We start from the raw sequence: 24,505 nt of genomic DNA, 5'->3' as shown, positions 1-24,505 counted from the left end.
CATGAGAGCACCGCAGGAGGTTGAGGTGGCGGGGAAGTAGTCAGGTTCGCATGGAGGCCCTGAGGCTCCAGTAGGCCAGGGAGAAGAACCGGGACGGTGAGAGAACTGACCCGCAGAAAAACTGCAGGAGGAAGCCGGGGCTGACCTAGTGAGCAGCGAAGACCTTCCAGAAGGAAAGAAGGCGCCAATGCGAGCTTAGAACAAGCCCACGGGAGCTGAGAAAGTACACAAAAGCTGAAGGGGCAGACGGCGGGTATCGACGAAATGCAAAAGGGTGTGCGGGGCGTTTGGAAGCGAAGCTAGGCTCTCGGAGTAGGCAGGTGAGGCGAGGATCGGTGGCGACAACCAGAGTTACATAAGCGTGACTCCCGTGGGCTGGAGCGAAGACTGACTCAGGCCCCCGTCCGCAGCATCCGGGCCGCGCAGGGGGCGGAGTTTGGACGCGGGGGCGGACCGGGGGCGGGGCCTGCGCCTGACGCGCCTCAAGGCCGCAGCGGCCGCGATTCGGGAGGGGCGGTGGCGGCGGCGACCGCGGGGGAGGGGCACGGCGTCAGTGCGTCGCCGGCTGGGCCGCGCCGGTGGCCAGGAGGGAGAGACAAGGAGGAGGAGGAGGAGGAGGTGAGTAGACTCCGGGCTGGGGAGCCGCGCGGGCCGGCGGGGGAGGCGGGGAGCGCGGCCCCTCCCCTCTCCGGCGCCCGCCTCGCGGGGCCGCGCGGCGCGGAGTTCCCAGAGGGACTGCGGCGGCGGCGGCGGCGCGGGGAGCCGGGCGGGGGGGGGGCGGAGCTGAGGGCCGCGCGGACGGCGCGCTTCCCGGGCGCACGCGCTGCGCTCCCTTCTCTGCTGTCCGCTCGGCGCCCCGAGCGGGGCACACACTTCGGTCCTGCACGCTGACCATTTCTGATTTCTTTTTCTTGAGTTCTGCACGTCGTGCATGTTGGCTTCCTGCAGTCCGGCGCGCCACTGCTCTGCGTCGCCGGCGAGGGGCGCGTGGGGCGCGTAACCCTCGCGCGGGGAGAAGGGAGGCCGGGTTCCCAGAGTGGGCCGGAGTAGGCGGAGGGGTCTCCTCGCCGACCGCGAGACTGCCAGGCCGGTTGTCCCTCGCGCCGCCCTCTCTCAGGCCTTGGTGAAGGGACCCTTTGCGCCTGGCCCCATTATCGCCCTCACTTTCCTCATCTCACCAGCTCCTCCGTCCCCTGTGTCAGCGGAGACTGAAGACTTCACTGTGCCCTCCCAGAATCCCTCCTGTGAGGATCCAGTCGATCTATTCGGGTAGAAAGTCTCTCTGAACTTAAGTCGTAAATCCAGCCATGTACCCAACAGCGAAGTTGCAGTACCACGTTAATTTAACCTTCAGCCCCAAGGGCGTTTTGTTTTTTTTTTTTCCTCTCCTAGATACAACTTTTAGAGTTTTCTGAGAACTGTATTGCATTAGATTATCTTTGAGATAATTCTTAAGTTAGCGCCTTGAGGGAGTGTGACTGGAGGTTCAAAGAGGCTTTACACTTTTTCCTTCACCTGTATCACAGTTTGAAATGGAAAACGTGAGTTGATGGTGATTTTCCACATGAGGTGGGTTTCAGAATGCAGCCCCCGTGTGCCGTGGCATGCCTTGGTTATTTGGTGTTACCCCTGAAGTTGATTTTAAAGCTCAACATAGTGGTCAGTAAAGGAGCTGCTGAAAAGTCCAGTATAATTCAATAGAGCCGTTTTATTAGACTCTATTAACCTGTTTAACCTTAAGCGAAAGCATGGCAGGAGTTTCATGAAGGAACCCACATACCAAGTTCAGTATTGAATTTTAATTATTGCGTTCCAGATCTGAAGTGGAATAGATTCTCCTCAGCTCCCACTCCTTATTATTTTATATTTTCCGTAGGATTTTACATTTAATGAAACAGTTTTAGTATTGAAGGTTGGAGGAGTACCTTTTGAATTATGAAACTTTCTTTGACAGACTTGAAAACCAAATAGGTAAAATGTGAACCATACTGAGATAAGGTGGGAAACAGTGAATTTTATAGCTTTACCAATTTGAGAAGTTAAGATGGCTTCTTTTCTCCCGTTTTGAAACCGATTTTGACATTTTAATCTTATAGACCACAGAAGTACAGAATTTTCTATTTGTAAGAGACCTTGTCAGTTTAATGCAACCCTATTATTTTACAGAGTGAAATTAATCAAAGAAGTTTCTTGAAGAGATTTAACAGAAGCTGAATAGAAGTAGTAGACTTAATTAGCTAAATACTTAAGTTGATAATTCAAATCTTCCCAGTGGATATTCTTGTACCAAAATTTGTTTTGATTTTGATATCTTAAAAGAAGCCAAGTAATTACTAAATTTCCACTTTTTCCTATTTTGAGTAATTGCTTTAATTCGCGATTTGGACACATCAGAAGTAAATGATACAAATTATTTATAGTTAAGAACTGTTTACATTTTATCAGTTGAAACAGTATTTTCCATTTTGTTTGAATTTAGTAACTATTTTCATTTCAAGAATGTTTACCTGTATTCTTAATGCTGATAGTCTGTGTCATCCTAGGAGATTGGTATTTCAAGAGTCTTACTGTGGTGCATATAACCTTGGTATTAGAAGCAAAGGCCCTATACACATGTGATAACCGAATTCCTGCATTCCCAGCATCACTTTTCTTAGTGTTCCTCAAATGCAGAAGTCCTTTGCATCTCCTATACCATAGTTTTTAAGTATAGGCATTTAGTAAATACTTTTTGTGTACACTTTCCCTTGTGAGAGATTAATGAAAGATGGACCGTGTTTTATTTGTGTATGCCTTGTGTCAAGTGTAGTGGCTGCTCTGTAAATGCTTGTGGTCTTGGGCTTAATCAAAGTTAAGGAGGTAGCAGAGTGGCCAGAAAGTCATGAATCGTGATATTGTAAACTTGAAATTATTATTATTATTATTATTTTGGTGAATCAGATACTCAGGCTGAATTTCATATTGAAAAGTAGTAGGTATCAGATATTTTAGAAAAATTGAGGGAAGAAATTTAACATTGAGAATTTTGTTCTTTAACATATATTACTGTGAAATTGTGAAAAGACATCATTATTTAAATCTTTTGATAGAACACCTCAATCAAGCTAAAAATACTTTGAATTTTCCACTGGAGCAAAGTTTGACCATCATGAATTAAATGATCCTAATTGTTACCGTAGGTCCATTTTAAAGCTTTGGTTTCACTTTATAAGGATATATTTTTTAGCATATAGGTCTTTGTAAGAAACATGACTGGGAGTTCAGACTGCCCTGGAAGCTACCCTGAAATGATATTTTAAACAGTTTTAGGCTATATTTGATATGTCATACTTCATGGTGGTACTGTAAAAAAAAAAACCACGTTATATTTGCTTTTTCTATGTCTTTTCTCTTTAATAGATCAGACTAGCATGTTTTGATTATTTAAAAAAAAAATTAGCTGAGGAAAATTGTCAAGCGTTTCTTTTGGAAAGTACCACTACTCCACTCTGAATGAATAGCCTTGGCAGATAATATTTGGACAAATGCAGGGCCAGTTTCATAGAGTGATTCCTATTTGAATATGTACAGTCATATAAATAATAGCCTTCACAAGGACAGCATCTTTGGACTACATGCATTTTTATTTCTACTTGTACTGTTGCTGAAAACAATTGTACAGTAGAGTAGGGTGGCATTTATAGGGAGAAAATAATTTTACATCTGTTATTGCTGGTTTTTACGTCAGTCCTGGTCTACCTGGCCTATCCGCTGCCGGTGTTGTTTCTCCCACCCAGTTCTTAAATCGATTTTTAAGACTGAAAATACATTAAAACCCTCATTCCCTTCAGGAATTGGGATCTGGAATTAATTCTGGTGCTCTGAGCTTTCATTGCTTACAGAGCTATGGTGTCTCACTGACCTTTGACATCTATGCAGTTTGACTCCGAGATTATGAGATTCTCGTTTTTAAAAACACTTTACTCATTGGGAGTTTTGAGCTATATGGCATAAACATCTTAATGAAATGTGTGTGAAGCCTCTAGAATATATCAATATAGGTTTAGATGGAATTAGGATACAGAATCAGACAACTAGTAAGAAATATTAAGAATATATCGTCCTCTTCTCCCACACTTGAAGGTCACACTTGTCATTTAAACAGACAGCTTTTTTTTGGGAATATTTATTTTTAAAAGTAACCAGATAAGCAATTACATAAGTCCACGTAATATGTTTCTTGTCTGGATTCTTTTCGTATTCCATATCCTTTGTGGACCTCCACTCTTGTCTTAAGTCAATTTAAGAACTCTTAACAGTTTAGCTATCTCTGTTTCCTTGCCATCCCTTCTCCCCTCAGGGAGTAGGTACCTGTTCTTGTCCACAGTGGATTTTGGAGTCCTACTTCAACCAAGGCAGAACTCGTAGAGCAAAGATACTGTTATACTGCCTTCTGGACTCACTCACTGGGTTGATCCCTTGGATACTAAAGACAGGCCAGCTGAGAGCTGGGCTCTTTGGTTATTATAATTTGAGCCCTTTTTGAGCCCAACTTTTCGTTTGCAACAGGAACTTTAGGACGCCCAGGATTCATCCATTCATTACTCTCATCTCTTTCCTAACTTACTTTGCTGTTGAGTTCTCTGCCTTCTTAGCTTAGTCACTTAGTGGGTGATTTTCATTCAATTTCAATGGTAGCTAATTATTTTCAAGTGTTTTTCTACCCATGTCTTATCCTTTTTGAGCTATCATTTGACTTATAACATTCAAAAGTATAACATTTACATAAATATATAAAGTATAACATTTCATTTGTTATACTTTCCCATAACATGTTCGTTATCTATCTTTTCTTTTAGTCTGTGTACCCCTGTGTATGGGAATGTTGGAACCAAATCTGTGCTGTTTGCGGTAGTGTCCTCTACACTCAGTACAGTGCTTGGCACATAGCAGGTGATAAATATATATTGATTAGATATAAATTCATCCTAACAATAAGTCTTTTACCTGTATGGGAAATCAGTGTTCATATAGAAATTTAGAATTCATACAAGAGGTTTATACATTTCATTGCCATCATTAGTACTACAGAGTCTATATATTTTAAATTATAAGTATGTCCATTAAAAAAAAAAAAAAACTTCATCAGTCATCTGGCAGGGAATTTGAGAAAGAAAAAGTATGTAATTTTCACCATGTATTGTTAAGAGTTGCACATTTCAATTTTTCTTGAGTTCGATTAATATATATTATTTTATATTTCTTACACGGAAGTTTTATGACACTATAAAGAAGTGAGTTTAATAGCCTATTTTTGTTCATTAGTAATTATATAACTAAAGAGTAAATTCTCATTAAAAGGCCCTTAAATGCCTGCTCATAAAAAAGAGAGACCTCTTTGGTTTTGTTCTCCGTACAATCCCAGTTATTGTATTGAGGCAAGTCATCAAACTCTTTAGTAGTCTAAACCTTTAATTTGGTTTCAGAACAGTAGTCATGTATTGAATACCCAAATTACCATGTCTTCAACAAGTAATGCAAACACTCTGTATTAAAAAGGTAATGACTATAACTTCTTGTAGAATTTCCTGTGCTAATTTTTTAAAGAGGATTTTTGAACTAAATTTCCCATGAAGGCCAAAATCTCGTACTTTTAATGATAGTGCAGTATGTATGTATGTGTGGAGGAGGGGGCGGTAATTTTTGTAGTGGTATTTTTAAGTGGACACTTTACTAATTATGTTGAGGTAAATAAACACTTTACAACTCTAAAAGGAAAACTTCAATTATCTGAATTAAATGAGGTACATGAAATTAATTCAGATAAGTGGGGGAATCCTTAGGATAAATGATGCATGTTGAGGGACGTGACCTCAGTGTTGATTTTTTTTCTCTATATATCTGTCAGCTGTTTTCATATTACTAGATTGATTCTTTTTGGTCATGCTAGGAATCATTGATGGGAGGAAGTAAAGTTTGCTCATTGGTTTTGTCATCATCGTTGTTTTCCTTTGCCATAGAGGGAGTCCAGAATGTGGTATTCTGTGACAAGTATAATTGCACATCTCTCACTTGTATTGCCTGCCCTTTTAGGTGGTACACCACAGCCTTCCATTTTGTCACCTTCCTGTCAGATGTGTGTGAGGACTCCTTGAGAATACAATTTGTTTGAAATTAAAGCCACACTCCTCTCAAGATGTTTACACTTCCTAAAAGTTGAGTTACAACAAGTTATAAGTGTGACTGGAGCTATATAAACTTTGATTCCTTTCCTGATCCCCTTGGAGTTTAATATTAAGCAGTGTCTTGCAAGGTAGGTCCTTAAAATAGAAACGTATTGGGACATAACTTATCCCTGACCTTCACAGATCCTAACTTGAAATGAAAATTTTGCTGATCGATTATAGAGTTTAGGAAAGTTTTAGGAAAATGATTTCTGCTGCCGTTTACTAAGGTTCACAGCATCCCTGGGCTTCTGGCATCCGAAAACTATTGTGTAATCTGTAGCTAGCCTGTGTAACTGTCATGACAGATTCCTCTAGGTTTTTTTTGTTTTGTTTTGTTTTGTTTATCTCAGCCCCAGAGATGTATGCTGACACCTAAGAAAATTTTACTTTTATCAACATTACCTATAGCTGCTTTACCTTAAAGCACCTGAGAGCATAACTTCTTATTTGCAGCATGAACCAGCTTCCTTTTCACGCCTTGGTCTTTGAGATAGAAGATGGTTCATGTCTTGATTGCCTTAGGTGGAGTGGATATATTATCAGCAAACTCTGTAGCCAGACCTGAGCAATTCCTAGGCCATTGTCTGAGACCTTCTTAAATATATGCAGGCTGTGTGATTGAAGAGTTTAGGCTTCAGGGTCAGTTCAAATGATTTTGACTCTGGTATTTATGAACAGCTTGTCTTTGGGAGACATTAGTTACTTCTCTGGGTTTTAGTTTCTCATCTGTAATGCTGGGATATCCCCTGGATGTATTGAGTGTTTTTTAAAAGTAATCTTATCTACATTGATAGGTTGTTATATGCAGATAGGTGTTTAATAAGATGAATTAATGAACAATTACCTAGAGTATAGACTATAAAAGGAAGTAGGTTTTACGCCATTTGATGACAGATAATTAAATTAGTGAAAATCTTTTCCAAATAGGGGTCTTGCTCAGATGACATTAAAACTATTTAAGACTTGTAGCCATCAGTCTATATACAAAGGATATACTGATGTGTGATATAGAGAGGCAGAATATGCAGTATATTCGGTGGAGTAAAACGGAGTTGGATTAGTATATAGATGACCCAACAGTTGGGTCACCTTGGGCAGGGTACTTAACTTTTTAATTCAATGTTTTCATCTATAAAATGGGTAATAAAAGTATAAAAAATAATAAAGGGCAAAAATGATAAAAAGTTTGTTGAAAAGACTTCAGAGATGAGGTATGCAAAATACTTAGTAATAACTGAATCCATAAATATTGATATTTGTTATTGTGGCCTTGAACAAGTGACTTCCCTTCACTTCAGGTTTTCTTATCTGTGGCATGACTATATCAGAACGAATAGAGTTATGAGGATTAAATGAGATAATACATGTAAGTGCTCATTAAATGTTAATTGCTACTATTGTTTGCATTATTAATTCAGTTGAGAACAAATTGGATCAATTTGATTTAAAATACAAGATTTTGTACAGCTATTTAATGTATTTATGTTGGGGATATTTAGTATGACTTTGGGTATGGCAACTTGTCATTCATAGCTTTCAGTGTTTCCTTAAGACAACAGCTCTTACATTGTGTACAGACCTGTAGGGGTTACTGAAACTCTTTTCAGAGGGTCCATGTGGTTAAAACTATTTTCAAGTAAAAATGATATTTCATGCAAAATAGTAATATTAACTTTTTGCCTTTTCCACAGCTTTGACATTTGCTCTGATGACAGTAAAGCATTGGTGGGTAAAACGGTGGTTATTTTAATGGATAGTAAATAGCATTGGCACCAAACGGACTAATATTCATCATATTCTTTACTGCCATGCATTCATAGTTAAAAAAACAAAACAAAACTAATTTTCCTTAAGAATGTCCTTGATGAAGAAGTAAAAATTATTAATTTTGTTAAATCTTTATTCTTGAGCATACTTCATTTTAATATTCTGTGTGATGAGACAGGAAATACACAAAAAGCACTTCTGCTGCATATCCAGAGTACATTGGTTATCTCAAGGAAAACTCAGTGATTTTTTTTTTTTGCGTTCCTAGCTGAACTAACCACATTTTGCATGAAATATCATTTTTACTTGAAAGAATAACTACCAGACAAATTGTGATTATTTAGATTTAGATGTTTGGGAGTCATTTTCTTCAAAATGAACAAAGTGAGCTTGCCACTTATGGGAAAATAACTGACAATATTTGTTGCCAGTGATAAAATTTGAGCTCTCAAGTAAAAATTAAAATTTTAGTTAACTTGTGTTACCTGCTGTGCTCTTGTCAGCTTTCCAATACATAAAGATTTTTCTGATGGAATGGATAGTGTTATTAACGAATGCGAGTTTTTGCTATGGTATTAATTAATAAATTAATTATATCAAGTTTTTTATATCTTCATAACTCAATAAACCAATACTTTCAAAGTGATCAGTATTCTAAAATTATGGGTAAAAGACCGTTATAAAAAGCAAGTAACAATACATAATGTTTATGTGTTTTTAGATTCCATATTATAGTTCTTAAACTACTTGTCAAGTGTTGGTGTATTATCAAAGAACATCTACAGTTATCTAAAAAGGCTATTAATATACTTCCTTTTTTCTCACTACATATTTGTGTGGGGCTACTTTTTTTTCATATAATTCAGTCAAAATAATGTATCACAACAGATTGAATATGGAAGCAAATAAGAAAATCCAATTGTCTTCTATTAAGCTAGGCATGAAAGAAATTTGCAGAAGTTCTAAAACAGTATTTTTATCACTAAACTTTTTTTTGTTTAGGAAAATTTTCATAAAATATTAAATATGTTATTAAAAATTTTAATGAATTATTAAATAATTAAACTCATTTAATTTTTAACATGGTAAATATTGATAATTATAACTCATATTAACAAAAGCTCTTGGGAGTCCTCAATTTTTGAGAACACAAAAGAGTTCTGATACTAAAATACTTGAGAACTCTTTAAGGGAAAGAGGCTAGATTCATCTAATGAGTGAAGTTCTGAGGTTTATGAGTACTCCTGTGGAATATGGACTACATGCCTGTAGTTTCTTTTCCTGGTTATAAGGTCATATCACTGGGCTTCCATGTCATTACCCAAATGGACAGAGGGTTTCCTGTGTTTTCAAAAAGATTTTTATTTTTATTTAAGTTGATGCTACCAGAATGGTTGCTATCCAGAATTGAGATATGGTTAATGGTCATCCCAGTCACTGTATTTATTCTTGATATACTTTTTTGGTTATGAGCTATTCATGCAATTTTCAGAGTTCACCATGGCAAGTTACTTCAAGATTGTAGTGAAGTTCACTTTGCTGAAAATAAACTGCCATTTTCTCTGAAGCCTTTACACTTGGCTTAATTGTCTACTGTAAAGTCTTCCTAATATTTCATAGTTATTTTCTAGACAGTCTGTTCACAGCTTATGAATGTGTTTGTGAATTAGTTATTTGCAACAACATAAAATGAATTACAGATGTGTTTTTTAGTGCCATTAATAGTATGGGCATAGTCTCATTGTGGACTGTTAGCATCGTCCTGTGGGGAATTATATTTTGACTCTTGGAAATCTAGCCAAATATGTGTCTCCATTGCAGTCCAACAATGACAAGAAACTCCCCTTCCCCGCTACAGTAGAAATAGGAGTGTTAAAACTTTAATGGAAGCAAGAGATACCTCATTCTGAAGCCATGCTCAAGAGACACGGGTGTCCTAGGCACCCCAAGTAGGTAGAGGGTGGTGGGCAACACTCTAAGATAAAGCAGGTATAGAAACGTTGGGCTAACTAGCAATGGTTGAGGGAAAAAAGGAGAAGGAATGCTGCTTGAGGATGATAAATTCCCTTTTAGGGCAGTTGGTAAAAAGTAAGCGATGTCTTAAGATGGGTAGTCCTGGGTTGGAAAATCCATCTGTATACAGTTTTGTTGTGCTCTTACATTTGGTTATTGTATGAACTGAGCTCCAGAAACAGAATGACAGGCCAGTTGGGAAGATTGACCTCATAGATTTATAGGTCAGAGGTTTTAATGTAAAAGGAAATTGATCAACTCCAGGGACAGTCATGATCAGAAAGAGGAGTGGAAGCCAGGAGAGTGTTGGAGTATGCAAGCTATTCACAAGGGTCCCAAACAAATTCATATTACAGGGTGGCTGTTACCTGGTGATTAGCTGGCACAGTTCAGTCCAGGATTGCTGTGATTCAGCCCACTGTCCCAGGGTCTCTGGCAGGATATTTAGATTTTTAATACTGGTATCCAGTACAGGAAGCCTATTATGGAAAAGGGTTGATATAAAGCAGAAATCCAGAACTAGGATAACTTGGAGACACAGAAGAGATCAATGTGGGAGAATCAGAATTTGACCTGAAGCTGAGCCCCTTGTCTTCTTTCTGCCCAAGGGCAATTTTGGTCCCTTGGATTGAGGCAAGGCTGAGCTATGGTAGAAGGTAAAGTTACTGTAGCTATATGCACTGGAGTGGTGGCCTACCCAGGAAAACCAACCATGTGTTGCTTAATGATGGGGATACATTCTGAGAAATGAGCTGTTACGTATCAAAATTACGTAACAGCTCATTTCTAGGTATAGTAGGCTATACCATTTAGGTATATAGTATAACCTATTGCTATATAGTATAACCTATTGCTCCTAGGCTAGAAGCCTGTACAGCATGTTACTGTGCAGAATACTGCAGGCAATTCTAACACAGTGGTATTTGTGTCTAAACATATCTAAACATAGAAAAGATACAGTAAAAACATGGTATAAAAGATAAAAGATGTATACCTCTATACCTCCATTTACTTGCTGTGAATGGAGCTATTAGAACTAAAAGTTACTCTGGCTGGGTCAGTGAGTGAGTGAGTGAATGTGAAGATCCAGGACATTACACTACTGTAGACTCGATAAACACTGTACACTTAGGCCCCACTAAACTTATTAAAAATATTTTTCTTCAATAACAAGCTTACTGTAACTATTTAATCTTTAAGATTTTTAACTTTTTTACTCTTATAATAGTACTTAGCTTAAAACACAAACACATTGTAATCTATATAAAAATATTGTCTATATCTTTATTCTGTAAGCTTTTTTGTTATTTAAAAATGTTTTTATTTTAATTTTTTACTTTTTAAACATTTTTGTTAAAAACTAAAAGACACACATTAGCCTAGGCCTACACAAGGTCAAGATCACTGTTACTTTCTTCCACCTCCACATCTTGTCCCACTGGAAGATCTTCAGAGCAATGACACATGTACCTGTCATTTCCTATGATAATATTGCCCTTTTCTGAAATACCTCCTGAAAGATCTGTCTGAAGCTCTTCTTGAGGAGGTGTCCCTCTTTTCAGAAGTATGTCCATGTGGGTTTGCTTGGTTTGTTTCTTTTTTTTCCATAGTAGATTTGCTCCTAAGTAGATAATGCACCATGAACATTCCTCTCTATCAGTGAAAACCTTTTGGTGTTGGGGTCCACCATGTTTTCAGACTTTTTAAGGAGTTGTTGAGGTTTGCAAAAGCTTCTGCTAACCGCTTCACTGAATCTTCTTGGGTTTTATTCTTATGGACCACTGTTGTGTGTGAGGTCTCTTTGGCCAAAATGTCATTATGTAGCCCCTGACTATTAAACTAATGGAAGTAAGGCAGGGAACAACTAGGTCACTGTACTCAGGTTCTTCGTGTAAGAGGCACTAAGAATCCTATTACTTACCCACTAAATGTCCTCTGAGCCAGGGGTCAGAAAACTTCTTTAAAGCACCAGATAGTAAGTATTTTGGCCTTTATGGGTCAGATGGTCTCTGCTGTACCTACTTAAATCTGCCCTTATAGCATGAAAGTAGCCATAGAAAAATACATAAATGAATGAGTAGCTGTGTTCCAATAAAACCTTATTTATGGAGATTGAAATTTTGTGTAATTTTTGCATGTCACAGATTATTAGCATTTTAAAAAATCTTTCCAACCATTAAAAATATATAGTTCATTCTTAGATCATGACTGTGCAAGAACAGGCAGTGGGCTGCATTTGGCCCACAGGATCTAGTTTGCTGACTCCTGTTTTACATAAGTAAATGACTTTCAGTTATACAGAAAGCTTAGCATAAGTGAAATAGATGTTCTTCAGGACAATACTGTTGGTGACACTGTCTTGTTTTATAGGTGACAAAGATGATAAAAAAATCCATTCAAGAATTTAGATGTGACATCTGCAGCAGGTTCAGATCTCAGCTATAAGACAAACTGGATACTTCGTAAAGATTTTCGTCTTATGCACAGAGAGCCAAAATCCGTTAACTGAAATTTTCTGGGTGAGCTGCCTGCTGGGTCCAATGATGCAGTAGTAGACAAAGAAGTTGAAAAAGAAGGCTCGTGTATTCTTTTGATGACTGGCAGAGTGTGACACCAGTATGCCATCAAGCCCTGCTATGAACCCAAGGACATTATCACTAAATAAAAATGACTTTTTGGTGTGGTGTGGGGGTGGTTGAAGTAAATTTGATCTTTATTTGGGGAATGAATAATGTTTTATTCCATAATATATAGTAATTGTTTTGGTAATCAATCTTTTAAGTTCTTGTCCATTTATGGAACTTATATAGTTATCACCTTTTATCATTGGGTTCTATTCCTCTAAGGGAAATACTGTAAAGAAAAAAGTCTACTTAACCTAAAAAAGTTAACTTAAAAAGGTTAATTTAAGGACTATAACTTTCGCATATGTAATTTTACTTAGGAGATTCTTGAAATTTTGCTCTCTCCTTAAGCATTTGTCCCCAATCTTTTTGGCACCAGAGACTGGTGCTGCTATGAGAATCTAATTCCTGATGATCTGAAGTGGAGATGAGGCGGTGATGCTAGCGGTGGGGAGTGGCTGCAAATACATACGAAGCTTAGCTTGCTGGCCCACCACTCACCTCCTATTCTGTGGCCCTTTGCCGAACAGGCCATGGACCGATACTGGTCCACAGCCAGGGGTTGGGGACCTGTGCCCTAGAGTATTTAAAATGTTTTTATTTATAAAAAGCTATTGTATCCAGAATTTTCTAGGAAAACATCCTTTTGTGTAGGCTCTTGAAGTCAATAGTAAGTAGAAGATCATACTATACAGTATTAATGTGCATGGAACAGTTAATAAATTAATGACTGTTAATTAAAAATAACTAATAAATATATTCAGATCTGTTAACTAAATTTACTTAAATTTGAAAATTTACTTAAATTTACAAATGAGTTAAGAAGCAGATATGAACTGGAAATAAACCTATGAAAACTGAAACATCAAAATATTTTCTGAACCAAATGAACATTTTATTTGGTTAGAGTTCCCACTTTTGGCTTGTATCCGTTTAAATCAGTAATAGAAGATTTGAAAGCAGTGCTGGGAGGTGGGTAGATTCTCTCAAAGTTAAATTGCATTTCTTCCTCAGTGAATCTTTAACTTTCTTTTTTTCATCTTAGCATTCAACAAATACTCTGGCAGCCCAGGATATAAAACATAGATTACATTTTATATAGTTCATATCGCTCATGTAAAAACAAAAAAAGATTTCCTCATGACTTACCTTGAAATCTGTATTCAAGGCCTCTACCATTCAGTTTATCAGTGTGCCCCTGCCGTTGCTGCACATTTTTGGTCATAGTGCAATGCAACTAGCATAGCCCTTCTGCTAGGAAAAAGATCTGCAGGTTTTTGAAGAGTGGAAGTTACACACATCTAATTTACAAGTCAGATTAGAGATCAGAATCGTGCGATAGCTTTATGTGGAATTGATTTCATTTCATGGTTTTTAAGCTATTTTTTCATTGAAGCAATGCCTATAGCTGAAAGACAGGTGTGTTGTAGCATTTGAATGCCTGAAACTCTTTTGAATCTGGAATGAAAGGGGGATGTTCTTAGATGTTTAGATCCTAAGACTCAGGGATTTCGAAATGAAATACTCTCATTCATCTTTTGTGCCATAATTGAACTGCCCTATGGATTTTATTTGGGACTATTGTGATTAATATTTAGAAAACTTCACCGTTTTCAAGCATAAGATACTTAAGGAAAGACTGATTTTTTGTGTGTGTGTATGTTTGTGTGTTTAAAGCAGGAAGCACCATTTTATCTTATAACTAATATATATTTAATAACATATATATGGATTTAACATCGATAGTATTAAATCAGCAATTCCATTGTGGTCTTCTGGGCAGAGAACATTAAATAGAGCACTTTGTGGATTGCCATTATTATGTTTTTCCCTAAAGTAAACCTTTTTCAAAATATAATGTATAGAAGAATGATAAATATAGCTTGATAGGTTATAGTTATTATTTTACCTGTTCTTATTAAGCTTGAGAAGACATCTCATAAAAGTGAGTAAAACTAGTTTATTGCAGAAAAAAGTGCTATATATTGGAATTTGAGAATGTAGTTGCAGAAAAGCATGTTAAATTTTTAGTTGGTTCTTGTGCCAGCAATTGATTTGAGTATAATCAGGAGAAGAATAAAATCCAGGTGTTTAAAACTAGTTTTGTATCAGTAGTCAAAAGACTATTTAGTTTAATCTGCCTCCCCACCCCTTTCACCTGGTGAGTTTTCATAAATTGATTCCTGAGATAACAAAATATTGGAATTCAGAGAGTTGAGGATTCATCAGTTACATCTTTTTGTCCATTGACTGACATAGGACTTGTTTAGTTATTGTATTTATAGGACATGAGAAAGGTAGTGATCCTGACTTTCATGGACTTCAAAAAAGACTTTTGAAAGAAGATTAAGGTAAGGATGTAGTAGGCATACATTACTGTGTTTATTTTAGTAGAGCAGTGACTGTTCAGGTGGTTTCTTCCCCCACTGCCTTTCTCCCTAACTTTGTAACCAATGGTTAAAGCTGCTTTTCCTTAAGGTGAGTGGAAGGTAATTTTGTGAATGGAGAAAGTGAAGCTATTTTAGACATTGGGAAATTAGTGGAATGTAAAAGGGAGAATAAGATTTTAAATGTGATAGATAATAGATGACCACTTTTTTTGGATTGATAAGGGTGCTAGAGTAAGACTATCAGTGGAATAATGGTTTATTATTACCACATACTATTGAAACCCGCCTATGTACTAGACATTGAGTAAGATACCTTGCATAAGTTATTTCTAATTCTTTGCACAACCTTGAAAGCAGGTACAATTATCCCAACTTTTAATGAGGAAAGTAGAAGCTAAGTGGTATACCCAAGGTCTTGAGTAAGAAGTGAAGATAGAGTCTTACAGTTGTAGCTCATTTTGTGCAGGGACCTTTTCTTTCCAGTGATTGTCTGATAAATGAATAAATAAAAAGTAATTCGAACAGCCAGTATACATTATGGGAAAATTTTAAGACTAATGGTTTTTAACATAAATGACTTCATGTTCATTTTACAGAAGGATGTTTGGGCCTCCTTGGAGAAAGCAGTGAGGTGATATATTGGACAATATTGTTATCTAGACTCTGCAACTCTTCCAACTGTCTTATTTGTTGCCTTTGATATAGTTAGTATAGTATTATATAGCTGTATTTTCAGATGTAAGTGATGCCATGATACAAAATCCATATATGAAGGGTGGGTGATAAAAAGCTACCACAGTGACTTAGATACAGTAGATCATAAGCTGAATTAGATCAACTCCAAATAACATATGTAGAAACAGTTCTTGAAAGCAGTCTGATACAGTCAAAGGTAACTACCAGTTTGGTTCAGAAATGATAACAGTAGATAACAGTGTTATGAAGCCCATTAAAATGAGAACGAAATGTTTACAGGCGTTTACAAGTAGAGGTATGAAGCCCTGAACAAACCATTATCTCCTTGGAAAGGACACATTTAGTCATTTGGATAGGAACGGTGCCTTAGCAGCAGCATTTTTAAATGTAAAAAATATAACTGTGCAATAAGGCTTTGGAGTCAAATGATCCAATATGTTTTTTTAAGGTATAGAGTGAAATGATAAGGGATCTTTGGCTTTATCGTTCACTGGTCCCATGGAGGAGTGAAATAATAAAAAAACCCCAAAGTGGCAGCATGGTAAAGTAGCTTAAATGTGAGTACTCTGGCATCTGAGGGATGTTGTAATGAGGATAGGAAAAAAAATTGGAATTGTTGAACTCAAAGTGTTAGAATTGAAAATGCATTTTTTAATTGCTTGAAAATATACAAAAAAATTAGCAAACAGGTCATAGGCAAACAAAGCAGTTGGACAAAAAGAAATGAGGGTTATTCAAGAGTGAAGTGGTTGTATGATATTTCTAGATAGAGTTTTTAGCTAAAAAGAGAAAACTAAGGTAGAGAGATCAGGAAAAGTGATTTAGAAATAGGTATTATTGATACAGGGTAGTATGCTCCTCAAAAGTTGCTAGTAGGTGGAGTAAATATTGGATAAGTCGGGGAAAAGTATCTTTAACATGAAGTCATATTCATATTTTATGATAGTCAAAAGTGACCACCTGCTTTAGATCATGACCTCCCAAGAAAAGATATGTTGATTACTCCCATTCATTCTTTGAGCCTTTATGGATGTTGCTATAGACTAAAATTATCCTTGTTTCCTTGTGACTTTGGGTAAACACTTTGGACTTGGATTTGTGTTTCAGAATCTGATTTAGTTTATAAGTTTATTATGATTACCAATATACATATTGGTAACCAGCTTTTGGAAGGAGATTACATTTTACATTAACTGATTATCCTTGACATCTTCCGGAAGTAAGATATCAGATGCGATTTAAATCAGTTTCGTTGGTTGTAATTTATATATAAAAATCCATTTTTAAATAAACAGTTAATGAATTTTGATATGTGTGTCGATTCATGTAACTACCTCTCATTCAAGAAATAGAATAGTTTAACACCCCCCAAAATTCTCTTATGGCTCTTACCAATCAGTCCTCCTCTCTCTTCCCCGTAGACAACCACTGTTCTGATTTCTCTTACTATAGATGAAGTAAACTTTTCCTTGAACTTTATATACATGGAATCATAGAGTATATACTGTTTTGTACCTGGCTGCTTTTCCTCAGTATAGTCATTTTGAGATTTATCCCTGTTGTGTGTAACTGGTTCATTCTCTTTCGCTGCTGAGTAGTGATCTGTTTTACCACCATTTGTTTATCCATTATTCTGTTACTGGACATTTGATTTTCTTTTCCTGGTTTTTTGGCAATTGTGAATAAAGCTGCTATAAACATAATTTTTGTGTATCTTTTTGTGTACATATGATTTAATTTCTCTGAGTTAAATACCTAAGAATGGAATTGTTCTGTCAGGATTGGTGTGTGTTTTAACTTTAGAAGTTTATGTTTATATGTATAATTTTTCCAATGTGGTTAAACCATCCCCACTATGCATTTTTAGTTCAAGTCTGTAAATCTCTACAGTTTGTTCTAGGTATAGATATTGATGCATACTACAAGATTTTTCTATAGACAGAGCTTTTATGAGTATTCTTCATGTAATAACTGAAATCTAGTAAATAGTATTATGAGACATCTATTTTTAAAAAAATCTTAACACTTTAATCTACAGCCATGCCACCCTGACCGTGCCCGATCTCGTCTGATTTCGGAAGCTAAGCAAGGTTGGTTGGGTCTGGTTAGTACTTGGATGGGAGACCACCTAGGAAGACCAGGTGCTGTAGGTGTTAAACAAACAAACAAATAAATAATCATAACACTTTATAGTATATAACTTGACTTAAAAAGATACAGGTTTCCCCTGCTATCCAAAAGTATAGTGTTTCTATGAAACCTTTCGTAGGCCGGAATGGAGTAAAGTGAAGAAACAGTTACCATTAATTTAAAAGCAAAAATCCTCTTTAGATTTCTTTTGGTTAGTGAAAACAGGTGTTGATATAGGTATTTTGTAAAAGTGAAGTGGCATAGGCAAGCTTTCAAAAAGTGGGGATACCTGTATGTAATTATTGGTTTGTTGTACAGAATTTTATTTTTCATTTTTTGTTGGTATCATTTTAAATCTGAATTTCAAAGTGGGAATTCTCCATTTATGCTGTGGCTCTTCATTAAATATGTGTATAATTAAATGAGTTGTTTGAATATGAATAATATACTGATCTACTAAGGTAAAATTTGACCAGATGATAAGCAGTAGCTATAACAGGGGAATTCCACCTAAGATAGTGTGTTGACAACTAGCACTTGTTTCAAGATTTTAGCTAAAGTTCCAAAGCTGAAAATAAGGGTCAGTAAGTATCCTCGCATTCTAAAGAGGGATGTGGGGCTTAGTAAAAGAACTGCAGCACCCACTTCCCGTATGTAAGAGAAATTGGAAAAGGGGTAATACAGGTTTTATTCAGGTGAAGAATTGTTAATCTAGTGGGTAGTTATGTGACATTTCAGTTTTTTCCCAGAAGGACCTTTTGTTCTCAACTCAGAATTTGGGTATGTCTTGCAGAAGTGTAGATTGGTATTTATAATTTCTTGTCTGGTTGTTTAATGAGCTACACATAATCTTGTTTCTTGATAATGCAATCACACTTCCCAGAGAGTTTCTGAGAGAGCATATTTTTTCTAGAGTTTGGAGCATTCCTGAACATAGACTCATTTTTGGAGCAGAAAAGAGTGTCTGGAACCAGTGAGGTGCCATGTTGAGAGAGGGCAGTAGTGCAAAGAGTTGACATTTGTCAATCCGGTGTGATAAGAAGACATTAATTTTGTTTCGTGGCCCAAGTAGACCCTATGAGAACTAACCAGGTTTGAGTTATCTTGATGGATCCAGCCAAGGAGGGCTGCTTGTCATACGAGGGGACTGTGGGTGGGATAGTGAGGCCAGTCTGAGAATGAATCCCCCACACCAGGGAACTATGCAGGGTGAAGGAACCAGCCTCTTTGCTTGCTGTAATTTAAGGCCACCCTGCCTCGAAGACCTGTATTGTACTGTCCAAACTGGGCTTTTTTGAGAATGAGAGAAGTGCTGTCAATAATTACATAAGGATAACAGATCATCCTGCTACCAATCCATCTAGTAAAACCACATGGAACTAGGCACACAGAACATTCGTCCCTCTTCCTCTGCCTAACCTGATCTGCAGGAACCAGAAAATGAGGAAGGAAGTGGAGAAAAGTGAAAGAGCCACGAAGAATATTGAAAAACAGATTATTATTTCTTCTGGTTGACCCTGGTTGGGGGGGGGGGCGGTGCAGTGATATTCTTTGAATAAGATACGAAATCGAAGGGTTAAACTGGACTAGACTATATTTTACAATACTTGAAAGTGACTGAGAAGCAATAGGATTTTTCTGGGATGTTATGGAGAGATGGGGAAGTGAGATCCAGAAGATTATGTTTGAAGTGATGAAATGTATCCCACTGAATTCAGTGTATTTGATTATTAGTTTAATAGAATTTAGTTGAACAAGCCTTTAGTTTATACCTATAATCTGATATGTAAGGTACTATGTTAAGTATTTTAGGGAAGGCAAAGATGACTAAGATTTTCTGTCCTCGAGGAGCTTCTGTTTTAGGGTAAATAGCCAACCTTAATCCATGGCATAATGACATAGGTTCCCTAGACATGCAAGTAGCAATGCTGTGGAAATGTGGAGAGAAGTAAATACCACAGGCATTCATGGCACGCTTTGTGGAGCATGCTGAGTTTGGGCTGAGCCTTGAAGGAAGAGAAGGAGATCAGCTGGGAAGAAAGGCATTCTAGCATGAGGGAATAATCAAAGGCATGGAATTGAGAATGGGTAGACTGGGAAGAAATAATGCTCACTCACACTGAAAAAAACTTTTTTTAGAATGGTTTCAGCCACAAGTTAAGCATGCTTGCTCATGTTAGAATTCTGGTTGAAGTTTGGTATTTTTACATGTCATTTTTGCATTTCTTTAGTTATGTACAAAGTGTCTTCCTCCATGAAATATAGTGTGGAAATGTTATTCACTTTAGAACCTAGATAGTTATAAGCATCAAAACCAAACTTTTAAGTCTAATCACAAAGTCTATTACTTTCCTTGATTTAAAACAGTAAAATGTAGAGATGATAATTTTCACATACAAGCCTAAGAAGCATTTGGCATTGCAATTAGTTTCATAACAAGTGATTGTTTTTTAAAGCCTTCCCAGAATAAGAATGAGTATCTTGATGCTAGTGTCACTTTTAAATAGCTGTAGCTCCAGGAATGTGTCTGTTCACATTGTTATCTTAAATATACACCTTATCTATCCATATTGCTGTACTTCAGATGTGAAAGTAAAAATAAAGGTGTGAAGTGCCTAGCAGACTTGTATGGATTTATGTAAATTAGAAAACACAGGAATGATCTGTTAGTGCTGAGGCCTTAATGCATTAAATTCAAGTAAGGATGATTTCTTAAGTTTCACACACACACACACCCACCATACCCAGTGATTTACCTTGAAAAAATAAGAGCTTTTATTTTCTGAACTCCAGACACATATCCAATTGTCTTATGATACCTCCATATGGATATTTAAAGATATTTAAATCTAAAATAGTCAAAACTCGACTGATCTTTTTACCCAAACTTGTTTTATCTTTAGTCTTCCCTAAGTTAGTGACATGTTCATCTGTGTTACTCAGATCAAAAACCTTGGAGTCATTCATCCCTGACTTATCTCTCTTATATCCACACCTCATCTGTCAGTAGTTCATGTTGGCTTTATCATCAAAATACATCTAGAATCTGAATATGATCACCTCTCACCACCTCCACTACTACCTGGTCCAACCCATTATCATGTCTTACTGGGATTGTTTTAATAGCCTCCTGCTGGTCTCCCAGCTTCATCTTGCAATCCTCAACTCCTAACCCAGTTGTTTGATCTCAGTGCAGCAGCCAAGATAATCACAGTTAAAATATACATGAGGTCCTGTCATTTTTCTGTGCAAAGCTTCAGTTATTTCCTTTCTTATAGTAAAAGCTAAAGTCTTTGTAGCAGCCTGTAAAGCTGTATATGAGATTGCCCCATTGGCAGCCTCATCTTTTGACTGTTTATTACTCTCCATTTGCAACTGACACTACAATGTTCCTTGAATAGCTGGCCTCAGGGGCTTTGCACTTGAGTTCCCTCTGCCTAGAATGCTCTTCCTCCGGATAACTAAGCTTATTCTCTAACCTTTCTTGGATCTTTGTTGAAATGTAACATTTCTAGTGAGGCCTTCCTTGACCATTTTATTTAAAAGTCCTCTCCCCCCAGATGCTTAGTTTTCCTGTTAAGCGCCTTCTGAAACTGTTTTAGTTTTTTTATGGTCAGTCTTTACCTGTTAGGATGAAAGCTTGATGAAAGCAGGGGATTTCGTTTTGTTTACTACTCTACCACTATGCTTAGAACAATTCCTGGTACATAGTTGGTACTTAATACATAATTGATTTGAATGAATAAAAGGCAATAAAAGATTCGTTGAGGGGTTACACCTGTAGTAAAACTTTATGTGCCTCCTATTGGCATCTTCTGACAATGTTTCCAAATGTCTGAATATTTCTTCTTTTTTAATTTTTAAGTAAAATATTGGTGATATAATTTACATATAATAACAGGCACTTACTTTAAATATACAGTTGAATGAGTTTTGACAGATATACACATATATGTAACTACTGCTACAATCAAGGTATGGAACATTTCCTCACCTCCAAAAGTTCTCTTGTATCCCTTTGCAATCACTTCTCCTTCCCTCCCTCATCCTAATTACTAGGCATCTTGACCTGAAAATGTGCCACAATTTGCTTTAACATTTACCTGTTCATGGATATTGGGGGGGTTTCTAATTTTTTCCTATAAGGAATAACACCACCATGAATGTTTGTTTACAAGTCTTTCTGTATATATGCATTAATTCGTGTGGGTTAGAGACCCAGGAATAGAATTGGTAAGTGTATACTTAACTCTGTAAGAAACTGTAAAACCCTTTTCAAAGTGATTGTGCCATATTTCCAAGCAAGTATAAAAGTTCTAATTGCTCCACATTCTGGCCAGCACTTGATGTTACCATTCATTTAAATTCAGATGTGCTAATGGGTGTATAGTGTTATCTCATTGTGATTTCATTTGCATTTCCCTGATAACTACTGACCTGGATCTTTTCATTTACTTGTTGACCATTTGTTTATCTTTTGTGAAGTATCCTTTCTAATCTTTTACCCATTTAAAAAAAATGGATTGTTTTCTTGTCATTCAGTTATGAGTTCATTACATATCAGAATACAAATCATTTGTCAGACATATTTTCTCCTGATCTGTAGATTGCCCATTGATGGTATCTTTTGGAGAACAAAAACAGTAGAAAAACCAAATGATTCTTCCGAAACCTATAAAATTTGTTGGAAGAAATTAAATAAATAGGAATGCACTCTATGTCTGTGTATCAGAGGAGTTAATAGTGTTAAGACGGCAGTACTCTTCCAAATGATCTACAAATTTAAGAAAATCTCTATCAAAAATCCTAGCTGCCTTTTTTTTTTTTTCAGAAAATGAAAAACTGATCCTAAAATTTACATGGAAATTCAAGCTACCCCAAATAGTCAAAACAATCTTGAAACAGAAGAAAAGTGAAGGACTTATTGGTACTGGTATAAAAATAGATCAGTGGAATAGAATTAAGAGTCCAGAAATAAACCTCAACATTTATGTTTAGTTGATTTTTGACAAGGGTGCCAAGATAATTTGATAGAGAAAGAATAGTCTTGTCAACAAATGGTACTGGGACAACTGTGTATCCATTAACAAAATAATAAAGTTAGACCCTTTTCTTGCACTATTAAAATTAATGCCAAAGTGAATTATAGACCTAAATGCAAATACTAAAATTATAAAATTCTTAGAAGAAAGCATGAGAGTAAATCTTCTTGGGTTAAGCAAAGCCTTAGAAAAACACAAGTACAAGTGACAAAAGAAAAAAAATAGGTGAATTGGACTTCATCAAAATTAAAAACTTAAAAAGATACCATCAAGAGAATGAAAAGACAACTCCCCAAATGGGAGAAAATATTTGCAAATTAGATCTCTGGTAAAGGACTTGTATTTACAATACATAAAAAACTCTTATAATCCAATAATCAAAAGACAACAGTTTAAAAATGTGTGAAGTATATGTGAAATATATATGTCTCATCTGTTCTTTATTCCTTTTATCTTCTTTTTTTGCTTCCTTTGGGATTAATATTTATTTTTAACCTCATCTTTTGGGTTATTAGCAATATATCTTTGTATATTTTTATTTTTAATTTAGTTGTTTCTATAGGATTTATAGTAGACATTTTGATTTATCACAGTCTATATTCCAATAATATTATACCACTTTATGTATAATTTAAGAGCTTTACATAAATATGTGGCATTTCTTCCCACCTGTTCTTTGCAGCATTGTATATTTTACTTCTGTGTATTATGTAAAGCATCATAGTATTTTTTATTTTTTTCTTTAAACAGTCAGTTTTCTTTTAGAGCAATTAAAAAATGAAAAAAGTCTTTTATATTTACTTGCTTATTTATCCTTTCTTCTGGTCTTCATTCCTTCATGTAGATCTGTGCTTCCTAATAGTGTTATTTTTCTTCAGCCTGATAAACTGTAACATTTCTCATGGCAAACATCTATTTTGAACAAATACTCACCTTTTATTTGAAAATGTTTTATTTAGCCTTTATTTTTAAATTGCACCCTGACAGGGTTTCCCCCCCCACCCCCCCGCCAATAATGGTGTGTCTTGATGTAGTTTTTTGGTATGCATCCTGCTTGAGGTTCATTGAATTCTTGGATCTGTAGGTTTATCATTTTCCTCAAATTTGAAAACCTTTAGGTCATTAATTTCTCAGAACTATTTTCTGCTTTTCTATTTTTGGGATTCCAGTTACACATATGATCGATAACTAGATATTATTCCACAGGTCACTGAGACCCAATTCACTTTTTCTCAGCCTCTTTTTTCTCTACTATTTGGACAGTTTTTATTGTCCTGCCTTCAAGTTAAATGATCTTGTCTTCTACATTGTCATGAAATCATCTAGTGAATTCTTTTTAGACATTTTAATTTAATCTCAAGATTGTTCTTGAGTAGCCTTTACTCTAGAGCTAATTTAGTTTATTACTAAGATGTGACCTTTTGCCATGCTATATTCAATGTCATGATGATTAATGATGTCTCTACTCTTCTATTCTAATCTTGAACGTCTTCTAGGCCTATGTGATTTTTGGGTAGTGTTCAGATTATTGCTCTTTCATATTCTTCAGCCAGACTCATGGAGTCTTATAATATTCATCAGAAATATATATATGGGATCCCTATGTAGATATGTGGAGCTTTTTCTCTGCATAGCTC

The 24,505-nt window shown here is 36.4% G+C and overlaps 1 protein-coding gene and 1 pseudogene across 1 annotated transcript in view; both read left to right on the top strand.

Moving 5' to 3' along the window:
* The first annotated feature begins 502 nt into the window (after positions 1-502).
* Positions 503-24,505, top strand: part of QTMAN (queuosine-tRNA mannosyltransferase) — a 336,381-nt gene continuing 312,378 nt past the window's right edge. The window contains exon 1 of the mRNA XM_039855624.1: positions 503-618. The gene's annotated coding sequence lies outside the window, so the exon portion shown is untranslated. The remainder of the gene's footprint in view (positions 619-24,505) is intronic.
* LOC120597310 (uncharacterized) lies at positions 17,727-17,849 on the top strand (annotated as a pseudogene).

This window comes from Pteropus medius, unplaced genomic scaffold, assembly GCF_902729225.1.
Source record: "Pteropus medius unplaced genomic scaffold, Ma_sr-lr_union100, whole genome shotgun sequence".
NCBI lineage: Eukaryota > Metazoa > Chordata > Mammalia > Chiroptera > Pteropodidae > Pteropus > Pteropus medius.
The sequence above is the reverse complement of the archived record's forward strand: the minus strand, read 5'-3'. Positions and strand labels throughout refer to the sequence as shown.